The following is a 23,776-nucleotide window of genomic DNA, read 5'->3' on the forward strand; positions in this document are numbered from 1 at the left end:
GAGTGGTGGTAGGTGGCGCAACAGACCAAAACAGCATGAAAACATTGGAACAGTCTGACGCTCACAAATGAAAATGTACTTTGTGAATGCACTGGCTGCACCGTTGCTCTCAGTGAACTTCAATTGAGTCTCTATTGACATATCACTCTTGAGAGTCTTAATATACAGGAATTCTTACACAGCACCGTCAAAGCTCTCTCAGTTCACAAATTGACTGACACGTTGTTTCTGCATTATCGCTAAGCCTCACACAGAATCACTTTCACACGTTCATGAGAAAACTACGGGTCGGTGGTTTAAATGATATGGCTGATGCTCTGCGCCGCCTCTTGAAACCACTCCAGCCTCGTGAAGAGTCATTTAGGTGTCGACGTGCTAAAAAAAGAAAAAGAAACCGCGGCGAAAAAAACACGACCCTATATTCATGAAAACAGATTTTTTTTGGCAGTTAATTAACGGGGGGGAAAAAAAAGAATGAAAAGTGATGTTTCCAGGTCAGCTGTCATGTTTTTTAACCTTTAAGATCAATGGCTGCTCAGAGAACGGCGCGTTCATCACCCGAGCAGCTTCATTTTCACTCTTCAATCAAGCTAATTCAAACTGACACCTGTGAGACTAATCCAATTGTGTAGTCAGTAATTCTGATTTATGATGTTCTTCAGAATGTTTGAAGCTGTCGGCGAGGTGTCTCTCAGTATCAGGTGTCTGAGAATAAATTCAAGAGAAACTTTCCTACTATTCCACAATGGTTTATCCAATCAGAAACCAGAATCCCATCAGGAGGCGGCGCTTTCTGCTCATAAAAGTTAGGTGATTTGTTGATAAGTTTGTATAGGGAGGAGCGAGGGGACTGCAAAGGACACATAGTTACCTGGGATTTAGCTTAAAGATGGGCCCTGTCTCAAGTTTAACCCTTCTGTAACCAACCTGTCGTCGCTGACGGGATTTGGCATGCATACTGCTCAATACCGTAGCACGTAAACCGTGATATCTAGAAAATTCAAAAACTGCAGACTGTAGCCCACCTTTGTGTCAGCTGAGATTGGCACAGCACCCCGCGTGACCCTCATATGGAGGACAAAGGGGTAGACGACGGATGCATGGATACCGGAAAGCAGAAAAATAGGGCTTTGCGCCCATATACTTGTCATTACAGAGCCCTCAGGACTTCCGTGGAACAACCTTCCAATCACAGCCAAGATTCACCAGCCTCTCAGTACCGTAATTCGTAAATGGTTGAATAACTGCCAGATATCGAAAGTAAGAGTTATCTTGGAAAAGGGAGCAGAAAGAAGCACTCACTCATTGAACATTTTTTGACAAATAAAATCAATATAAATCCAGGCAGCCTCATTATCTTGATGGTCATAAGAGGGTTAAGTTTTCTCTGGGTCTTGTCCACGAGTGAGGGACGGATGGAACTGCAGATTGACACACGGATCGGGGTGTCTGTTGTGGTGAAGAGGGAGCAAAGCCTGAAGGCCAATCCTCACCTATGGTCATGAACTTTGGGTAATGGCAAAAAGACATCCGGTACTAGAACACCTGGGAAGGCATCCAGGAGGCATACGGGCATCTTGTTAGGACGCCTCCATGGGGCGGTATACTGGGCATGTCCTTCCCAGAAGAGACCTCCGGTCCGACCCAGGACACACTGGAGGGGTTATATTTCTCAGCTGGCCTGAGAACACCCTGGGATCCCACCAGAGGAGCTGGCATTCTGGGCTTCCTTGCTTAGGGTGCTGCCCCCACGACCCAGACCAGAGGCCTCTTCACAAAAGTCAAGTAGTGGCACTGGTGAGTGCACTTGATGGGGAAATCTTGAAAGAGCTCTGTAGTTTTTAAATTATAATATCAATATTTGGCGCCAGTGTATTGATAACCTCATCTCACAAGTCAGGGAAACTGTATATTATTGATAGTTTTGTTTCAACCCTATTCCACACATCTTTTCATTACTGGCATATTGTCCAAAATTCCATTCACAGTGCTTACAGGCAACTAAACTATCATTTTCATTATAGTGATTTATTATAGTCTGTAAGGTGAAACGTCTTCTGAGGGAGGGAGAGAGTGTGTAGTGCACTTTAAGGGGAATTTGTCAGCGTGACACTCTCTAAATCAAGTTTGTGAAGACGAGCGTAGAAACGATGAACGACTGATACCGAGGCAAGAGTCATCAGCTTTCTTATGCCAGTGGTTGTGTCAGTTAATTTGTTTCTTCAACCCACAAGTCAAATTCTTTTTATTTGACCTCCGATAGGCCACATTAAAATAACTCATATGGGGGAGGGCTGTTGCCTTTATGTGGGGTCTGAGAGTGGGGCAGCTGCCCCCCACATGCACTGACCTCACTTAGTAAAAGATCAATAGTGAGCAGCACATTCCTCAGTCCAACTCCTCTGGAGACACTTAAGCCTTGGTATCTCAGCCATGCAGGCCATCCCGCATCCTAATATTTGGGGTAAATTCCAGTCATTGATATCTAACAACCTAGACGACCACATCTGACCCAAGAGGGCAGAGCATCTGCTAAAACCATGTGAGGGAGACGAGTCCATGTCACTCAGGAGTGTTAGCTCATGCTAATGCAGCCAATTTGTCCAACTGCGTCCATTTTCACATCATTTTTGCTTCTATTTTGCTTCCTCATGCACATTATTAAGTTTCCTTTTCCTCTGTATACTGTATCTGTGCCCTATAGCACAAAAGCAAAAAAAATATGGGGCCCACACCGATCCCCAGGCTGGATGATTTAATGCCTGACTGCCCAGTCTTATTTAACAAGACAAGCATAATAAGGGGATTAGCGGCCTATCAGATGGCAGAGATCAGTGTGCTTGGCTGCAGGTATACGGGCAAAAATCCCTCCCCCCCCCCCATCACATGATTTATTTTTTTAATCACTGTGCAGTGTCGAGAATTAGTTCATTCTTGAAACAACGTTGAGCACACTTGTGTCACAGTTTAAGGAAAATATTAGAGATGCAACTAATGACTGGTCATTGAAACATTTAGAATTCAAAAAATACAGCCTAGAAGTGCATCAACTAATAACCATGTTGGCCAACAGGGGATGCAGAGGATAGTTAAATTCATAACTAAGTTTTTGTTGATTTATTGTTGCTCTTTGGGAAAATTCTTACTTAAAAATGACCTTTATTGCAATAAAGAGCCAGCCAATATACTTTTTTTTAACAATATGCAGCCAATTATTGCATATTATGCATTTTAGTGCTCAGAAAATTATAAATGCTGCTAAGTCACTAAAACTTTGATGATGACCTCATTTCATCCATTCAAAATATTTGAGGAAAAACTGAAGATAATCCACCAAACATCAGAAAAATAAAACTGGCTGCATTGATTTCTAAAAATCAGCACTGACATTGGCCACAGGAAAACTGACGTTGGTTGATCTTTAATAAAAACACTAAAAAACCCATACCTGTGTGTGTGTGTGTGTGTGAGAGAGATACAATCAGATGCTGAACAAGTCTGCACAACAACCCCTGGCCCCCACAGCTGGATGTTTGTGAGCGGGAGCTGATGTCATGGAGAGATGGAGGTGAAATGGTCTGTTACTCGAAAGCTGAGAGTCCCTGAAATATCAAAGACACGCAAACATGTCCTCTGGCATCTGTCCCCTATACTCTGACAGCTCAGAAGGTGAGGGTGGGTCAACGACTCCTGGGGCCCGTTTCAGAAAGCAGGTTTAGTGAAAACTCTGAGTTAGTTAACCCTGAGATGAGGGAAACAAAGCCAGTTCAGTTTAACTCTGAGTCAGTTACCCTGGCAACATACTCTGTGAACCTAACCTGCTTGTTTTCTTCAACAAACCCTGAGTTTTTAATTAAAGAAATTAAAGTCTGTTAAATGATGAATGAGTGGATTACACTGTATACAATGTAATAATGTTCATTTATTGATTCCTGTCTTATTTTCTCAAAACTTCATGATAAAATATCAGTGATTTGTTATCAAAAATAAAGATTAGCAGAAGCAAACAAATGCAGAATACTAATTCTCTGTATTAACAAGAAGTTTTAAGACACTGTTATGTCGTATATTTTTGTTTATTTAAAGCCGAGTAGATTGTTTTCTTCCCTTAAACCTTTACACAATGTGATGGTGATGGAATAATGACATCATCAACTTTAATATGGAGCCTCCTTTCACCCTTGTTTTAACTGTTTTATTCTATCAAGACACAATCGATAACCAGATAATTGAAGAGAAAACAACCTCAATCTACCAAGATGATATAAATATAATAATAAAACAAAAATAAACAGAGGAAGTGATACAGAGCACAAACCTTCATCAAAGCTGCTCAGTGTCAATAGACTCCCTTATGTCATAAATGTATCAGGTTTATCAGGTTGTGATCACCACAATCGTCTAATCATTTCTTCCCCTGGCCGTAACCCACATCCCCAAATCGATCCTTTACTTTTTGAGTTATGCTGCAAAAGGAAACCAGCAATCCTGAAAAAAAAATCCTGCATCTGTACAACAGATTACAAACAATAATGAGTCATGGAACTGCTGAGAAACTTGAGGAGTGTTTCTGGGAAAGAAAGATGTGATTCTGGGTCTTACAACAGTTACAAAGAAATAATCCTCCTTTCTCAACAAGCTCTGACAACAACACACACAGAGCGACTGCCCTGGATCCAACCTTTCCTGGTAAGCCATGACCTCGGTGAGTGTGAAACTTCACAAACACAACAGAAGATAAGTTATGTTTGGCTACATAAGCAGGATAATGTGTAAGGGGAAGTTACCAGAATGAGTAAAAAGCCACTGACCAAAAGCAGACAAAAGCAGTGGCACTGAGGAGGTAGAGAAGCATCAACAGTGTTAGGTCCTGTGAGCTTAAACTGCACCTGCATGCTGAACAGCTTCATCCTCTCCAGATGTCTGGAGGCCTCGCTCGACCCAGAGCCAGCACATCTATAACTGTCTCGACTGCCCAGACTCTGGTGGATAAGCGCCAGAAAAGAAAGCAGAAATAGGAAAAGGGGGAAGGATCTGAGCCCTGCAGCAGCCACTTTATGCTGTGCAAAAAAAAAAAAAAGTGCTGAAAGAGGCCATAAGACGGCTTGTGAGCAGCATCTTAATATATCACATCTTCAATCCAATCTGATGAATTATTCAGACGACGCTATCTACTGTGCCTCTCACCTAAAAACATCTGCCCTGCCAGCTCCACTGCCAGGTTTGGCTCACACTCCCCAATACTGCCACAGGAAGCTTTTAGTCTGCTGCTGCTGTTCCATTTAACCCCCTTCCCCTGTCGCTATTCCCATCTCTCAGAGTAGAGGCATGAAATACAAACGGGGGGAAAGATAATGTCACCATATTAGAGACAAGACAAGAGTAAAGGCCCCGGTATCATGCCCAGATTTTGGCACCACCGTTGGGTGCGTGTGGACAGCGCATGTGCGAAACTGAAAATCCGTCCTGCCAGTAGGTGGAGTATAAGCCCCGCCCACCAAGCAGAAATAAAAACACAAGAAGTAGTCGCCAAGGAAAGTCATCCCAGCCTCGACCTCACGACCCTCGAACTAGTGATCCGCTCGAAGGGAGCTGTAGCATCATTTTCTTTTCTTCTTCTTTGGTACGAAAGCGTTCTATTCCCTGCGTCCAGACTTGTGCCGCCACCCGATGGTGAAGTGGGATACTACAGGACCCTGACACGTGGGTCTGTGCTAATCGCATTTTTTAATAGTGATATAAAGTAGCAATAATTGTCCATAAGTCACCAAATTAGAATTATTTCTTTTTCTTTTTGGTCATAAAAACAAGCCAGGTGAACTTTGAACTGTGAGGTATTTCCAAATTTCACAAATTCTATGCGATTTTAAACATTTCGAGAACATGTTTTCCTCAGGTGTGTTTATAGAGTTGGTGAAAATGAATTGCTTAAGTTCTGCTGAAAAAAAAAAAGGATATAAGACACTATATTGGCTCTAACTGCGTCACTATCTGCTCAGTGACCCGACAAGCACTTCAGATTGTTGTTTATCACTGACCCCATGAGTGTCACATGAACACAAAACACTTGGCTAAACAGGATCCGATTCTTTTTTTCTTCCTGCAAGAGCTGACGAAGCCCCGTCTATCTCAGGACGACATCACACACAGGACAGGACACTCAGCAGCAAACAGCGCCGGCTGCATTATCCTCCCAGCCCATTAAAGTTAGGAGTGCTGTTTATGGCTCTCGGCAGAGCATGAAATGACTAAATACCAGCATCACATCTCCTTCTCGCCTCCTTTTCATTCATAACTGTCAGCAACCCACCACCAGCAGCAAGTGTGTCCAAGGTTACAGAATAATAACTTCATTTTTTTCCAACCTCTTCACACGTTACGTATGTTAGGAAATAGTGGCTGAGAACATGTGAAAACAAATTACAACGGTGGAGTAAATAATTATGGAGTAAGGACTGAAAACAGTGTCTCACCAGACGTCTGTTCAGGTTCTTTTTTTAAGGCTAAAAATATGAGTCATGATGCAGTGGAGCCACAGTTAGCATAACTCCTCCCCTGTCAGCTTTATTAGGGGTTTACTGTTGAGTAAATGCACCTGCTCTGACATTACTGCCTTATAGCTGAGACATCTTTGTCCTGATAATGTGTCCTACATATGATAAGGAAATGCAGAGAAAAACTAGAAAAGTAGAGAATGTTACTGACTTTTACACAATTTAAATACTGCGGCTGTTTCACTCATTCAAGGTGGTTAATAAAATAACCTTTCTGTTGAGTTATAAAGTCAGAAGACATAGTTTTCATCACATTACTTGGACTATTATTATTGGCATTGCAAGGTGTCACACTATTGGTACGTGCGATGTTAAGTAAGGTCAATTAGATCAAACACGTAGTGATACAACAGTCATTTTAAAGGTGTTTTTCCTGAATTCCCTCAATTCTTAAACTTGTTTTTTAATGCCACTGTGAAGCACCACGAGTGATTCATGAATAAATCGGCCTCGCCTTTGTTACACACAAGAATTTTGCTGAGAACCAAGTATGCAGCAACCATACAAACCTCCCTTTCTTACATTTAGGAGAAATTTCACTTTCACAATAAGAGCAGCTCCCAACGCTGCTGCCACAACTTGGAAAATCAGCAACAAACACAAGAGAAAAAGGTGAAAGAAAGAGTTGGTCACAAAGACATGTTCAACTCTGTTATTTGTCAGTTAAATATGAGATAAGATGGTGATAAAGATAATCATTATTTATCTTCTGTATGCAGATGACACACTCTTCACCCTTCATAATCACCTCAATTATTCCAGAATAATGAAGGCCCAGTGTGTGAGACATAGTGACATCTAATGGTGAGATTGCAGATTGCGTGGGTACTTTGTTCAATTTCTACCAATAAACCCTGTTAAATATTACACACTGGTGTTTCAGAAGCTACAATATTTAACCCTTTTTTATCGTCAATACATTTTGTCTGTGTTGAATGAATATAGCTCAAATTGGCCAGAGGATATTCATTTGTTTGGAAAAATTTTGAATTAATATTTTTACAGCAGTATTTGGGAAGGTGACATTTTCTGCCTCTAGGAACAAATTAGCCAGGTTTTTTTTTGTTTTAAATCTGACACTGCAAAAAAAAAAAAACTAACCCTAACCCCATTTTCTGGAAATTATTGTAATTTGTTTATGTATATATATATATATATATGTATATATATATATATATATATATATATATATATATATATATATATATATATATATATATACATATATATACATAAAACAACAACAGTGGAGTTGTTTAAACATACTGGCCTTTAATGGGTTAAAATCTCTAAAATAGATATGTATATTTCAGGCTGAAGTAGTTTTAAAAGATTGACTTGATAACTTGACGATTTAAAGTAGAAAAAAGTTTTTGGGAAGGTGACATTTTCTGCCTCTAGGAACAAATTAGTCAGGATTAAGTGATCTGGTAGAAATTCCTGTAGTTTTTCAATATTAAAATATATTGACGAGTCCAAGAAGACAATGATATTCACTGAATAAAAACCATTTACTCCTCCCTCCCTCTTTATAAGAAACAGCACAGCGTATTAATATAAAAAGACAGTATAGTTTGTTTACAGTGAGACAATTAGAGGCCTGTGATGAGAGCGTTACGGCGGGAATGTCTGAAAGGGTCAGTGACACCATTACCACAGTAAAGGTTATGACCTGGAATGTTCAGCGATATCAAATCACACCAGCGAGGGAGGAGACCCGCGGCTGAACGAGGCCGAATAGTAGGCCGATTCTGCCAATCACAACAACTCTCACACTTCTGTGAGCATATAACCAGAGCCTGATGCGTGTTTGTCATGTGTGACACCTTGCAGTCGCCCCGCAGCTCCAGTGTCGGGAGCGCAGATGTACACAGGAACTCCAGGATTAAAAATAGACGCATACACATTATGGTGTAAAGCGTGATGGACACACACAGACACGCACGTCCAACAAAAGACACTTCTTCTCACACTGGTATGAAATGCTGATGTAAACCTACATGGATTCTCAAAGCTGCTTCGCGGGCTTGTGTACAGTTAAAATAAAGCGTTGCTCGAACAAGGCGCGGCACCCGGAGTTTATGTTTTGGTACATGTCTCTGATACGGGACACGTGATGGTGCTCGGGACAGTGGAGCGGTGCTGGCCGCGTTCCACGTCCACAGTCATTTTCCCACATCATGGCACTGCAGCGCTGGACAGGGAATAAACAGTGGAGCCCGCTGTGCTCCCAGAATTCATGTTTGCAGAGTTCCCATCAGTGAGTACACAGTAAGAGGACTCCCTGAAGGCCCGTGTTTAACCTTTAGGTTACAAGTGGCTGTGCCGCTCCCCCCAGCCCAACACCCACTCCCCACCCACTTCCCCTGAGCTGCAGCTATTTAACCCTTTTATGACTCATTTGAATCAGCTCAAACTGAAAGAACTAATCTGAAGAACAGGTGACAACAGAAAGATCCAGATAATCTACTGAGAGGACGCTCAGTATGTTTATGTGAGTGCAATTAAGATTTAAAATACAGGCAATTATTATTTTTTAATTAATTATTACATTAATTATGTAATGTCACTTTAATCTGTTACCGTCACTTTAAAACCTGAAACATGCCACTTTAAATCTGTGTTCACTTTATGTACAGTTCTTATTTTTACACTTATTTTATGCATATATGTTATTTTAGTCTCTTTGTAATATTTATATTTTTCTTATGTATATTTATACTTTTTTTACAAAAGCATCTCTTTTTTACTTTTTACTTTATGCTGGTGTTTTTGAGTGGACAGCAAAGTAAGAATTTCATTGTACAGGGAAACGTGTTTCTTTACTGTGCATATGACAATAAACACTTTGAATCCTGAATCTTGAATTTTTTAATCTTGAATCTTGAATTACATCTCTCACACTAAAGGTATACTCTATGCAGATGACAGAAATGGACGGAGCCTTTCGTCTGTACTGTGTTCATTTCAGCGTCAGTGTGCGACTGACAGAAGAGCGATGACGGATCAATAGTCAATAGTCAATAGTCCAATCAGTGAGGAAAACAATGAAGAAGCAACCTATAGTTGCAGTGAAACAACTGTAAAACATGCTGCCGGAGCTCGCTGGTCTATCCCCGCAGCCAGAAAATGGAGAGTGACTGACAGACGACTTCCAACGTGACACATACGTACCAAACTGAACACTGAACAGTTCCACACACCATTAGACATTGTGCTCATGTTCCACGGTTCCTAACCCCGGGCTTTTGACCCAGATATAAAAGAAGAGGCCGGACATACATACATTACTTGACATGCTAACAACTAGCCACCAGCTAAAACAGACACACTCCATTCAATAAACCAATTCATGTACTGACTGACACGAGAGTGTCCTGCCAACTACTTTTCAAGGTCATGAATAAACTTTGAATCTCAGCTGGATGAAAATCACATTTTATGTAGAAAGCCTTTTTTTTTTTTTAATAAATAGTTTTCACGTGAACCTCGCATAGCTTTCCTCAAAATTAGGAACACACAACTTCCATTCCTGCGAAGGATTGTTAAAAGGAGTTCTATTCTTGTTGTTGCATGTTGAGTTTATTTCTACAGAAGGAGAATTGAACCCTGCATCATGTTTCTGCTCTGCAGTGTAATTAGGGAAGACAACGTTGACGTTTTTGGGAGCAGCTGTTTTTATTTCATCCATGTTGGAAGACAGTGCAAAAGTATTTTGGCCGCACCATATCTCCCACAAAAGAAACAATATTATGATTTAATCATTAATCTGATTCCGAGCCGCGCACTTGTCACATCAATTCCGGCTCTGCGATCGCACGCATACTTTGCGCGAAACGTGTGTTATTGGCATGAAATCTAAACTTAACATTTGTTACATAAACTATTCAGTGGGGAAAACAGACTGTCTTTCTCTCTTGTGCACACAGGCGTGCACAGCACGACTGGGGATGAAGCCGACCTGACTATATAAACAGATGAGCAAGAAGAATCAGAGTAGCCTAATGCTGAGAAGATGCCCTTGGGATGTGCTGACAAAATGGAAACATGTGCATATGGGAACAGCATAGAGGATTGAGTTGTGATAAAAAAAAAAACAGCGTGATGTATTTCTTCTCCGTCTTCGCCGTCTCTGAACAGATTTGGTAACGTGCAACAGGTTGCTCCCCGCTTGGAGAGTTGCGTCACTGCACAGAAGCAGCATTTTTATCCTCTGAGAAGATTCCATGTAGAAACAAACCCTGCACCAAGTGCTATTCCACTGCGAGTAATTATCACCATGTCATAAAATAATAAAAAGTTTAGGTGTGTGTGTGTGGATTTTGAGGAACTGACATAACAGGGCGCTGCACTTTACCAACGAGCCAAAGCTTTTCTGACAGCGTTGTACAGGCAGTCCATTGTCAAAGCCGCCGCTCTCCAGAATGCAACTGCCAGCTGTTTTCTTTGCGGATCAAACCAAAAGAAAACAGCAGACCAAGGTCAGCACAGGCGGGCTTTTTTCTTTCCTTTTTTCCCGCAGCAGACGGACAAATCTCCACATGTATGAATCAAGATACTTGATTACATTTGACCTTCATGTGAAAAAAAAATCTCCTTTATTTGTTGGTCATCTGTATGTGTTTTTTTTTTCCACACGGTTATCTCTCATGTCCAGCTGCCACGTTAGACAGACTCCTTTTTTTTCCCAGAAGGATATCAAGTTGTCCCGACTCTGAAGCTCTGTAAGATGTCAGTGTCAGCCCTTTTTTTTCTCCTGGGAAACTAAGAAGGATCTAAGAACATCCAAATCCCTCCCTTTACTCCTAAATATCTTCAGTTTATTGCTACTTTTGTGGAGAATGTTCAGCGCAGAATGATTCATGTGCAGTTGGATTTCATATATTGGTAGATTTAGGGTTCATTCTGAGATGACTACATAAATATCATCCTTTGGTTTTTGAAGCCTCAAATTTTGCAGTTTGGCCGTCTCAGTTTTCATGGCATGTCCACACCCCTGAAGATGACTCTGCTTTACTGTCTCTTACTCTTAATTGGACAATCATTTACAAAATGGACACAACTCCGTTTGGAAGAAGAACATAAACTAGCGGTTGAGGCCATAAACTCCTCCAAAGAGCGTTTCCCAACGTTATAAATCAAGTGAGTTTCATTTTCTCATAAACTTGCAAACTGACCAGTCGCCCTCTGATGGACAGTCATGGCAGTGCAGATTTCAGACACTTTCGTGTTGGCACGATTAACAGGGAATCTGGAAGACACCTGCATTGGTGCACAATGCTGAGAATAGACACTATGGTGAGTTTGGAAGGTTTTTATTTAATAAAAAAAATATAGATGAAAGACTTTTTTTGCCACTGTGTTTAAGCAGCATCACAAACCAGGGCTGCAACTAACGACTATTTTCATTGGTTGTTTGACACAGAAAATGTCAGAGGATGTTGATCATTGTCTCTCAAACCTGGAAATGATGACGTTCTCAAATGTCTCCCTTTGTCCACAAACCAAAAGGATTCAGTTTTAATGATTTCTTTATCATATGGGGCAAAGAAACCAGAAAATATTCACATTTAAGAAGCTGAAACGTGAGATAAACTGGTTTTAATCACTTTAAAAAAGCAATCGATTGCAGCCCTTGTCTGTGGAAATCTTTAAATATGAGCTTTAAACTTAGCGAATACAAAAGCCCACTCCATACTCTCACACACACACACACACACACACTCTTGCTGCTTAATGAAAGTATTTGCTTTGCCAAACCCTTAATAACAAACGAGGGAGACTGAGAGCTTTTCAAGTGCTTGGCAGTTGATCCTCAAAGAGACGGCGCGAGGAATAAATAAAAAAAACTCGACTTTTGACAAAGCTTTTTTTATTTAAATGGAAAATAACCTGTATTTATATAGTGCTTTTCTAGTCTCTATGGCCATTCAAAGCCGATTTACACTTTCACCTATTCACACGCTGAGTCATGAAGACTCGTGGATCCATGAATCGAACCCTCGACAACCGCCATCGCCTAAATTTAGGGTCCCTGTCCATGAAAGTACCACCCACACTTGTCCACCAGTTTTGCAACGGTTTGGATTGTGTGCTGGCAGCAGCGCGTGGGAGAAGAGATAAAACACAAGACACAAGACAAAAAAACACCTGATGCTTCAGTTTCTGTGGTGGCAAGAGATCACGTGAACTCCTAAAGACACACACACAGAAGACTCCTGTGGGTTCACAGAGGTCGGGTAAGGATGTGTTTCCACAGGAGTCACAACACGAGCCCTGTTCCAGGAGTCACAGCCATCATCTGGCCCCCCCCCACCCCCGCCCCCTTTCCTGAGAGTCAGCAAGCCTCAAATAAAAATGCAAACACGCCCCAGGTAAATAGAAATAGCCGTTTTCAGAGAAAATAAGCAAGGGTCGCTCCTGCACTCCGCTGAAGAACGCCATCGGCCACATGATCCACACTCTCAGACTGGGTCTTTAATGACCCCTCCTTGCCCTGCTATCACCTTGTGATAAAGACCCACTGAGGAGGGACGCCTGTGTCAGCTCACACCCACTTTTACAGAGACCTGCAAACTCAGTCATAAAACACAACAGGGACACCAGCAGGTCATTCTGGCATCATTTCAATAGGTAACTAGAGTCGCAGCGTAGACGCACATGAATGATTCATTACAGGCACCACACAGTTCATGAACACCAGGGTTATAATCCCTGTAAGAGCAGTACTTACTCACTGTCCCCACTCAGCCGTGACACAAACACTTCCTTCAGATCTTAAAAAGGGGAGGGAAAGGGAACGGAAAAAAAAAAGAAAGAAAATACAAAAAAAAAAGGAAATAACACGTCCTTTAGATGACACAGTGAGACGGATTCCAGCTGCAGGAGGAAAACAAATCCAGAGTCTGTGGTGTTTGACAGCTGTGTGTGTGCGGCAGGTCCTCACTTCTCCCTCTCTCTGACACACTACGTCTTACTACAGCCCGGTCTGTGGACACTGTGTGCTCTCTGACTCCTCCCATCACACACTGACAGGCAGCGAGAGGGAGGGAGGGAGGGAGGGGCGGGGAGGTAAAGGGAGGGTGGCCTGAGACCTGAGGCGTGATCTTTGTTGTGAACGGCAGTGTCTTTAACAGGTTTATAATACTTTAATATTGTACTTTTTACACAATAGGACCATGTGATTAAGAGAGAGAAAGAGAGGGAGAGAGAGAGAGAAAGAGAGGGAGAGAGAGAGAGAGAGAGGGATAGATAGATAGAAAGAGACATAGATAGACATAGATAGACATAGATAGATAGATAGATAGATAGATAGATAGATAGATAGATAGACATAGATAGATAGATAGATAGATAGATAGATGGGCATATGGAGTAGATAGATAGATAGATAGATAGACATAGATATAGATAGATAGATAGATAGATAGATAGATGGAGAAAATAGATAGATAGACATAGATAGATAGATAGATAGATAGATGAAACATAGATGAATGAATAGATAGATAGATAGATGAACATAGATAGATAGATAGATAGATAGATAGATGAACTATAGATAGATAGATGAGCATAGATAGATAGATAGATAAGATAGATGAACATAGATAGATAGATAGACATAGATAGATAGATAGATAGACATAGATAGATAGATGGGCCTTGCTAGATATGAATGAAAGCTAGATAGATAGATAGATAGATAGATAGATAGATAGACATAGATAGATAGATAGATAGATAGACATAGATAGATAGATAGATAGATAGACATAGATAGATAGATAGACATAGATAGATGTAGATAGATAGATGAATGAATGGGCATAGATATAGATAGATAGATAGATAGATAGATAGATAGATAAAAAGAAAACATTATAAGAACGATGAATGAAAATAATAAATAATCTCTTATTTGTTAAATGTACACTTGGATTGTTAACGTGTGCAAATCAAAACAAAACAAAAAAAAAGAAGCAGGTCCTGTGACTCTGTGGTCACATGACTGAAGCGTCGCCCGAATCACAAGTTGCACAGAAAGAAAATTCCTTAAAAACCTCAAAATGAGACAAAGCTTGATTGCGTCGCACGCATAAAGACCCGTTTTATTTTCCTTTTTTTCTGGTGGACTGCAGATGTTCTCACCCATGTAAACACCACCTTCAACCACTGTAATTAACAGCAACGTCAAGCCACTGGAAAAGCAACCGAATCCTTTAAATTACCGTCGACAATTTACATATTTCTATGCATGAGAAAATGAATATCTATAACAGCACGAAGAGCCATTTTGTGCCTGAGAGGAGTCCTGTGTGTTTCCTTACACAGCACCGTTCTGAGACTATTCACACCCACACGGCATTTCTTCTCTGTCATTTCTTTATAATACTATTTCTATAAACTGTGGCGAAGAAATACGAATAATAACGTTATTTACAGAGTTTACAAAGTGCTTTCACAGACCGGCGAAACAAACAGACAGCAAATCAAAAGGAAAGTAAGAAGAAGAAATAAAAGAAGTGTGAGAATGATAGCAAAAAAAAATATAAATAAGCCATTTAAAAGGAAGGTTTATACTGTAGGTGTGAGATTATAACTAAGGTCAGGGTAAGACAGATCAGATAAGTAAATAAATAAAAGTCATAAGAATGCCAGGCTATAAAAATTAAAAACTGTAGTCTATTGTTAGTTTCAGATACAAAACTAACAACAAAACAGCGTGAAGATGTCACATGGTGTCACATGGTGTCACATGGTGACCTTGTGCTATAACGATGTATTACAGAAGTTTGGACAGAAACAGCAAAACATCATGGCTGACACTCGTCTTAAGAGTAAAAACACTTCTACTTTTACTGTCAGTTAACTCCATCCTACACAATCATGTATAAAGTACCTTAAAGGAATACTTGAGTAAAAGTGTGTTACCACAAAATGACTAGATTTGAAGTCACTTTTTTTACAAAAGTATATGACATTTACTGTAATTAAGTATCAAAAGTAATTTTCTGAGAAGTAAAAGTGAGGAGTCGGCATGGAGCGATGGTGGCTCAGTGGTAGAGCGAGTTGTCTTTCAACTGGAAGGTTGTGGCTTGAATCCCCGGCTACGCTCGTCTACATGCTGATGTGTCCTTAGGCGAGACACTTAGTGTAAACTGTCGTGTAAGGACTAGAAAAGTGCTTTATAAATACAGACCCTTTACCATATTTGTGATTTCATATGGTAGTAACAAGTAACAAATATAGTTTAAGGGAAATTAATTGGAGTAAAAGTACACAATTTATTTAGGAAATGGAGTAGAGTACACGTAAAAGTTGCTACAAATATCAATAAACAATGTACAGATATGTGAATTTTGTGTTTAAGTACAGTAACAAATCATGCTCAAAACTTCCAAAACGTCTATTCATTCATTCATTCATTCATTCATTCATAAATCAGTGGGTGTAACGTCACAGACAACATCCACATGCTGCGTAGAGCTGAGGCACAAAAGCTGCTCTAAAATATTCACATGCACGGCGCTGACAAGGACAACAGTTTGAGGCCATGACACAGAAAGTGCGGCACCGGTGTTGCAGCAAAGTCTCCGAGGGAGCCGGTTTATGAATGGTAAAGGGGACGCGGAGCTCCTGTGAGTCCCGTTCTGCTCCTGATGTCTCACACACACACACACACACACACATGCTGCGTATGATCAATTCTTCCCAACATCTACAACAATAATAATAATAATAAAAAACACCTCAAACCATAATGTGTGTAGAACTTTCTAGCAGGCAAAGCTATTTGTCTTTCATTCTATTTGTCTGTTTATTGTTGTCTTTCATTCTATTTGTCTGTTTATTGTTGCAATTGGTATCAAAGGTGAACTTTAAAGTGCCTTTAAGGTGCATCGTCAAAGCCATGTTTTGTTATATATCGCCTTCGTATGCGCCTTTGTAAAATCTATCTATCATCAGAACCTGTACGACTTGTCGGTTTTACAAACTGACTGACTGTCTAACTGACTGTAGTTAGTAGCTAACAAGAAGCTGTCTAACTTCTAACTAACAAGATGCTGTCTAACTTCTACCACTAACAAGGTACTGTCTAACTTCTAACTTCTAACTGACTAACTGACATCTGCTTAACTATATATGTGGAATAAACCTTCAGAAAGACGGTCGAGTTGCCCGCCGTACTTGTTCTGGTCACCCTTTCCAGAAGGGAGCATTGAGCTGGAAAGACCAGCCAGCAGAAATCTGGACAATGCGATGATAATTTACAGGCTGAAGAAGAACAAGAAGTAAAAGCCTTTCAGAGCCAAAATGTTACCAAAACACTTCACATGCCACGAACGAAAATACTCCCAGTTTAAATAGAAATGTGAAACGGGGGTGGAGTGGCTCAGTGGTTAAGACCGGTACCCTATGTGCGAAAAACATCATGGTCGCAATGGTCGCAAGTTCGATTCCACCCCTCGCTGACTGTACTCAATTCCATTGTAAGTCGCTTTGGATAAAAGCGTCTGCTAAATGACATGTAATGTAATGAAATAGCGGGGCGGTGTTGAGACGGGGACGCCGGTTTCTAAAATAGCAGATGCTAATTATACACTTCAGGCAACTGCTAAGGAGGAAGTCTGAGGTGCTGCGATTCTGAATGTAGGCTCAGAGTTTGTGTTCACACAGTCACCTGAGACACAATTCAGCCAGAAGCTCAACCCCCACTGCCACTCCTTCTCTGCTGGACTGGAAACTCACATCTCGTTGAGATGGACCACCTGCCGCAGCCCCACCTGCCGCAGCCCCACCGCCGCGCAGACGGCGCTGTCTAAACAATCCATAGGATAAACTGGAGAAGAACAGGCGTCCAAACACAACTGAGAGACTCGCAGGAGTCAAACACACGAGGTCTGGCCTGTTTCCATCGCCCGTGACCCCGTTAATGTGCCCGCTCTCAAAATGTCACTTCTCATCGCCTCTGCTCTGCGTGACTGCGACACAAAGTTCACCTCAGCAGCTACAATCAGGAAACTTTAGACTAATTCCTCCGGTTATTAATAAATAAGAGTTCAAAAAAGATATTTCTGTGCAGATATAGTGTTATTTTACATCATTAACAGGCTGATAATAACACATTTGTGCCTTTAATTCATATTTTTCAACACTGCTTTTGCTTCATCAGTTTTTTTCAAGAATTGAAACAAGTTTGCTGACTTTTCAGCTGCGTAAATGTGAATATTTCTTTGCTCCATATAACAAATAAATAAGTACAAGGTTTGTGGACAAAGTATGACATGCAAAAACATCCAGTTTTTAACACAGATCAGCATTTATCAACATTTTCTGACATTTTATGGAGCAAAAAAGTACCTGATTAATTGAGAAAATGATCAGATATCTGGTTTTCACACTGTACAATACTGATATTACCACTGATTTGCAGAATTAATTAATTTATACTGGAAAATGGGATTTAATCCCTTTTCTTTTCAAAACATGGGTAAATATTAAACACACACACACAGGTTCCTACCCTGTTTGTCCATTCATTTGGACAAAAGGCCCAAACAAGTCGTTATCTGTAACCTTATCCTAGCCACCATTCAAATCTTAGTCTAATCTAAATGTTTTGGTCTCCATAAGAAACTACTGGTTGTGACGAGTGTCAGTGTTTATGCCAGCAAAGGTCCTAAAAAGGCAACACAAACAGGAAAACACACACATTCCTAACCTTTAAACTGTGCGTGAACTAAACCTAATTCTAAAATGTCTTTGTTTGAGTGAAGACGTTCACTTCTTCATTCAGTCACATGGAGAAGAATCCTAAATGCAACTGAAACTGTCCAGTGTGTTGAAACCCTGTAATTCCTTGATGTGTGTGACAGGTAAAAATCCCTGATTTGAACACTTCCCTCCTCTATTTGCCTCAAATCTTTCAATGTCTAAAAACTGACATTGAAAGATAACACGTTCTGTCGCTTCCACGTTCAGGCGTCAGACCACCTTGTGTTTTTCTCTCCACTAACATATTCCTTTATTCCCAGTTGCAGGAATATAACATATTTCAGTTTTTTGCATAAAAACAGGGCCATGACCAACGCTTACTTCAAGTATGTGTTCACTTCTCGCAGCTTAAAGGAGGAAAATCTGCGTAAACAGCTTGAAGTCTAAAGTAAACAGAGCTACTAGAGTCTCAGCTCGTCAGGTCGCTGCTTTTTCTTTATCGTCACAACACTTATCTTTTGCCCTTTGGCCGGGTTTTTGAGCCTCAGACCAGGAAGTAAATCAGGTCAGTGAAAGACGCCGAGGTCGATGTAGCAGATTACACACAGAGTCGATGGAAATGAAGAGATGCAAATAAACGTAAAAAAAAGTTTGTGTTATTTGCTCAAGTTGAGATATTTTAAGTGGAGTGGAAGAGTCACCTTGGTACGAAAGAGTATTAGAATTGAAAGAAATAAAAAGAAATAAAACATGAATTCTGATATTAAATCAGAATCTGAGTAAGTAAGTAATTAAGTCGGAATCTGAGATTAAAGATAACATCAGAATCTTGAGATTAAAGTCAGAATTCTGAGACTTAAAAGTCAGAATTCTGAGATTTAAAAATGTCAGAATTCTGAGATTAAGGTCGGAATTCATCATAATTTTGAGATTACGGTCGGAATTCATCATCATTTTGAGATTAAAGAAAATATCAGAATTATGAGATTAAAGAAAATATCAGAATTCTGAGATTCAAATCAGAATTCTGAGATTCAATTCAGAATTTCAAGATTAAAGTCAGAATTTGAGATTTAAACGTCAGAATTCTGAGATTTAAACGTCAGAATTCTGAGATTTAAAAAAGTCAGAATTCTGAGATTTAAAAAAGTCAGAATTCTGAGATTAAGTTTGGAATTCATCATAATTTTGAGATTAAAGAAAATATCAGAATTATGAGATTAAAGAAAAAGTCAGAATTTGAGATTAAAGTCAGAATTTGAGATTAAAGTCACAATTCTGAGATTAAAGCAAAAATCCGAATGTTTACTTTAATCTCAGAATTCTGACTTTTTTTTCTCAGAATTCATGCTGTTTGTTTTCATGTTGTGGCGCTAATACTCCTCCGTACTTTGTAAGAAAAAGCCCTTCTTTCTTTTTTCTCTTTTCAGGAAGAGAACAGGTGAGAGCTGTGATGAAAGAAAAACTAAAGTTTACATGAGAAACGGGGGATAAAGGGGAAAACGAAGGGTGAGGGGAGGAATATTTTGCAGTCAATACTTATCTGTTATCATTCAAAAAAAACAACTCTGGGTTAGCATGTTATCCTCCGTTATCCACACCACAGTGATTTAAAGTCCAAGACTCCACGATAACTTCTGACAGTGTCAGATTATTTTTATCTGAACATGCTGCTTCTAAATAAAAAGGTATTACGGATGTAACTGCACCGCCTTTAAATCTACATGAAGTCGTGACTTTTCATATAATCTTTATTTTAAACTCGGTGGGACTATAAAAGTTGAATGAGCTGTAACAGGAAGTGCAGCAACAGAAATGGCACACAGCCGAGCCGAGTGACTCATTCACTGGTGCTGTGTAATCCAGCCAGCATACGATCAGTCACACTCATCTCAGATGTTCAGGTGTGGGATGTTGTGTGTTTTTTTTTTTTTCTATCTTTGTGATGTGGAAAAAAAAAGGTGTTACTGCATCACCTGTGACTACATAGATCTCCAATAAAGAGGGTTTGTTTTTTTGGGATGGTGCCCTCTGGCAGGAAGGTGATGCCATAGTGAGTGAACAATGCCTGGTGTGTGTTTTTACTTGTATTAAACTGACCTTGTCAGGACCAAAACCTGGTCTTAATAAGGTACTAAATTCAATTGTGAGGGATTGATTATGTAACTGTTGAAGTTAACCCTTAGAACTCAGAGCATTGAGGCTCTTTTTTTCCCATTACTATTCTAAAACAAATATACAGAGAGAAGAATGTGTTATATAGAGTGTCTTATCCTTTTTTCAGCATAACCTAAAGTCAATCTGAAGAAAAAGATATATAATCATATAACTATAACTATATAATCCCACATGAAAAAATACTTAAAAGCTCTTTAAAAGCTCTTATGAACAATAACAAACAAAAGAAAAACTGTTTTTTTAAATACGCAACAAAAGATTGATTGTAACTTTGACTCATAACACATAAGAAGTGCCTGAAGATGTGATAAATGCAAGATAAACACACACAGTCTGATCTATGCCGTGGAACCACCAAGGGTTAAGGTTAGGATTAGGCCTTAACTGGTTATTAAAAACTGTTATGTTAAGGTTAAGTCAAATCTGACTTGATTTGAAAATGTGGGAGTCCACAGACCCAACAAACTCACACTTGGACATGGAGTTGGACTTAATAGCTGTTGTGTGTGTGCGAAAAAAATAAACTGTGGATAAAATCATGCTTGAAAGACGGAAATCAACTAAGTTGGACAAGTTACGGCTCCTAGCAAAAGTACGCAACATCTGTTTCCCGGTCAACTCGCTCTCATTGGTTATTGCAGGGTTCTGCTCACGCCCCCAAGCACTGTTCAGTCGTAAATATCAAACATGTTATGCACCCATGTTAATTTGCTGTGGGAATAATACGCAACTCCTTATATGGACATCCTGGGAGTGTGTGTGTGTTTATAGGTCACATATTCAGCCTTTAAAAAATGTTGTTGTTTTTTCATCTTGTTATGTGTTGTTGAGTCAAAGTTATGATTCCTTATATAACGCACTTTTATTAGTGCTTTAACTGGCAATAATTGTGCAGAAGTCACAAAATCAGACCGTTTTCCTGTTATTTTTGCTCATAGCTATAGTTGGTGAATTCTTTTTTTCATCAGATTGCCTCGGTTGTGCTGAAAAAAAGGATATAGGACACTCTATATTGCACATTCTTATAGCCTCTGTATATACTGTACGTTTAAACACAGTAATAGAAAGAAGCAGTCACAATGCTCTGTGTTCAAAGGGTTAATACTTACTAACAATCAACTTACTAACTCTGAAGCGTCAGTTATAATATAATTTGTATAGTTATAGTATAATTTGGCCTGATAATCTGTTCAAAATCAGGCTAGAATAAGAAGACACCCTCGACTGTTGGAAGGACCGGATCGGAGACAGAAATCTGCAAATGAATGGAAGTCAATGCAGTGTCCTCAGAAGAACAGCAGTGCAAACCTGTGTGTGTGTGTGTGAGTCTAAGTGTATACGTGATTCACTGCTGGTCCTCTCATTACACTGCCGCCCGCATGCTCATTTTCACTATGTCACCACATTAGCTGTTAGTCACCAGTCTGAAACCATGACTGGGAGTTCCCAGCACTCCCAGTCACACGTCCACTCATCAGTCACCAGGTCATCGTCTGCTTGAGTTTCATGTCACGCTCTCTTTCAGGTGTCGGTGTTGTTTACAGACGCGGTTTGCGGTCGTAGTCAGTGACTGACAAACAAAAACAACTGAGCAGATGAGGAGCTGTGAAGCAAAAAAGCAAAAAACAAAACAGAACAGTCAGACAACTCCTCGGGTGGCCCTCCCCCTCCCTCCCCCCCGCATGTGGCTGGCATTTAGATTCCCCCACTATAACAATATCCATGTCAGTGAGATGTCACGGTAAAGGAATAAAAAGCTTTTACGCCGCGACATGTCAGACTTTGGTCAGCGCGTAATAGAATTTTCTTCTTTCTCAACTGTCGTCCAATAAAAACCTTAAATCACAACACTCAGTGAGGAGGGTCGTCTTTCAATTTGAGGGTTGGGGGTTTGATTCCCAGCTCTGCTGTATGAATGTGTGAAAAAACATTGTGTAAAGCAGCTTCAAAGCAGCAGCTTTGTTATTATACAGGCAGAAAAAAAACGATCATGAACTTTGAACCACGCCTGATTTAAACTTCTAATACCCTTAATTTTTAAATGCAAATCTCTGCCTTGGAATATCCATAAATTGCCAATAATGGTGTCTCCAGATGAATGTGATGAATAATTTGAATAATTTCCTATTTTATTTTGAAAGACCTCTCATGGACAACTGGCAGAGCCTTGATGGTCCACACTTTGGGCTACAATGGCCGACATCAGGTGGTCTGAGACGTCTTTTCTTACACCATTGGTTGTTTTGCTCACTTCTTTGCATCTGAAGTTGAAGTCTGGGTCGCTATTGTGTCTACTTTGCCTTTTAGAAGGATTATTTTAATGCATCATCAACGATCACTGAAGCTCTTGGAGGGTCATCACCACCACCTGCCCCCAGCATGTATAAATGATCCTTTACCACCAAGTACCGTCACTATTACTGTAGTAAAAGTAGAGTTTTTTTGAGCAGTAGAATCCACGTCTGAAACTTTCTGTGAGTGCACCGCCGCTGTTGTTACTTGCTTTGTTTCTCGCCGCCATCAGTCGGGATGTTAAACAAGTCACATGGAGCTGGCAGGCTGAGTCATGTGACCTCATCTGGGCAAATACATGTATCACAAAATATTCAAAAAGTTACACACTAGAGTTTTTAGAACAAAGTTTTCTCTGGGTAAACTTTCTCAAAAGGTTTAGTCACAGTATGACTTTAATATCTTTGGGTTTGTGCTTTTTCTGATGTTTTATATACAAAAAAGAGAGTTCTCAGTGATTCTGTAGACATGGAATGAGCTGTTAAACATCATTTCCCGACAGACACTGACTTCTTTAAACACATTTTATAGACCTGGGTCATGAAAGAAACATTTTTTGAGAGGTTACAGATTAAGGATCTTGTATATTTCTGCACTTTACTTTATTACGCCTTTTAATGACCTTTCATATCCTGTTGTGAGCTTTATATCTGAAATCGCCTCGTCTCCATAACTACAGTATTTGTGCTGCCATCCTGACCGGGATGGGACTGTCCTGGCTAAATAAAGGATAAATAAATAAATAAATAAATAAATAAAGATTAATACAGACATCTGTGGTGACACAGTGATTGTAACTAATGGTGGCCGTTTGACCTCCCACTGCTAAAATGACGTCAGCTCGTCGCTCAGGTGACACCGGTGAAGGTGATAAGTGACAGTTTAGAATAAACAGGCGATTAATTACACACACACACACACACACACAATGTGGCTGCACAGCCTATTATTCAGAATGCAGGAGAAGAAGAAGAAGAAGAAGAGGAAGAAGAAGGAGAATAATGGCCTCTCAAGGATTAATGCCCTGCGTCTGC

At 40.1% G+C, this 23,776-nt stretch overlaps 1 protein-coding gene across 3 annotated transcripts in view; it reads right to left on the reverse strand.

The window, feature by feature from the left end:
* Positions 1 to 23,776, reverse strand: part of LOC122764870 (semaphorin-4B-like) — a 70,289-nt gene that overhangs the window by 42,071 nt on the left and 4,442 nt on the right. Inside the window, exon 1 of one of the 3 annotated variants that reach the window (XM_044018851.1) lies at positions 13,288 to 13,478. The exons of the other annotated variants lie outside the window; for them this stretch is intronic. The gene's annotated coding sequence lies outside the window, so the exon portion shown is untranslated. Of the gene's footprint in view, positions 1 to 13,287; positions 13,479 to 23,776 lie in introns of those variants that run through there. 3 annotated transcript variants of the gene reach the window in all.

The sequence above is a fragment of the Solea senegalensis genome, unplaced genomic scaffold (genome assembly GCF_019176455.1).
Source record: "Solea senegalensis isolate Sse05_10M unplaced genomic scaffold, IFAPA_SoseM_1 scf7180000017734, whole genome shotgun sequence".
NCBI classification, from domain to species: domain Eukaryota; kingdom Metazoa; phylum Chordata; class Actinopteri; order Pleuronectiformes; family Soleidae; genus Solea; species Solea senegalensis.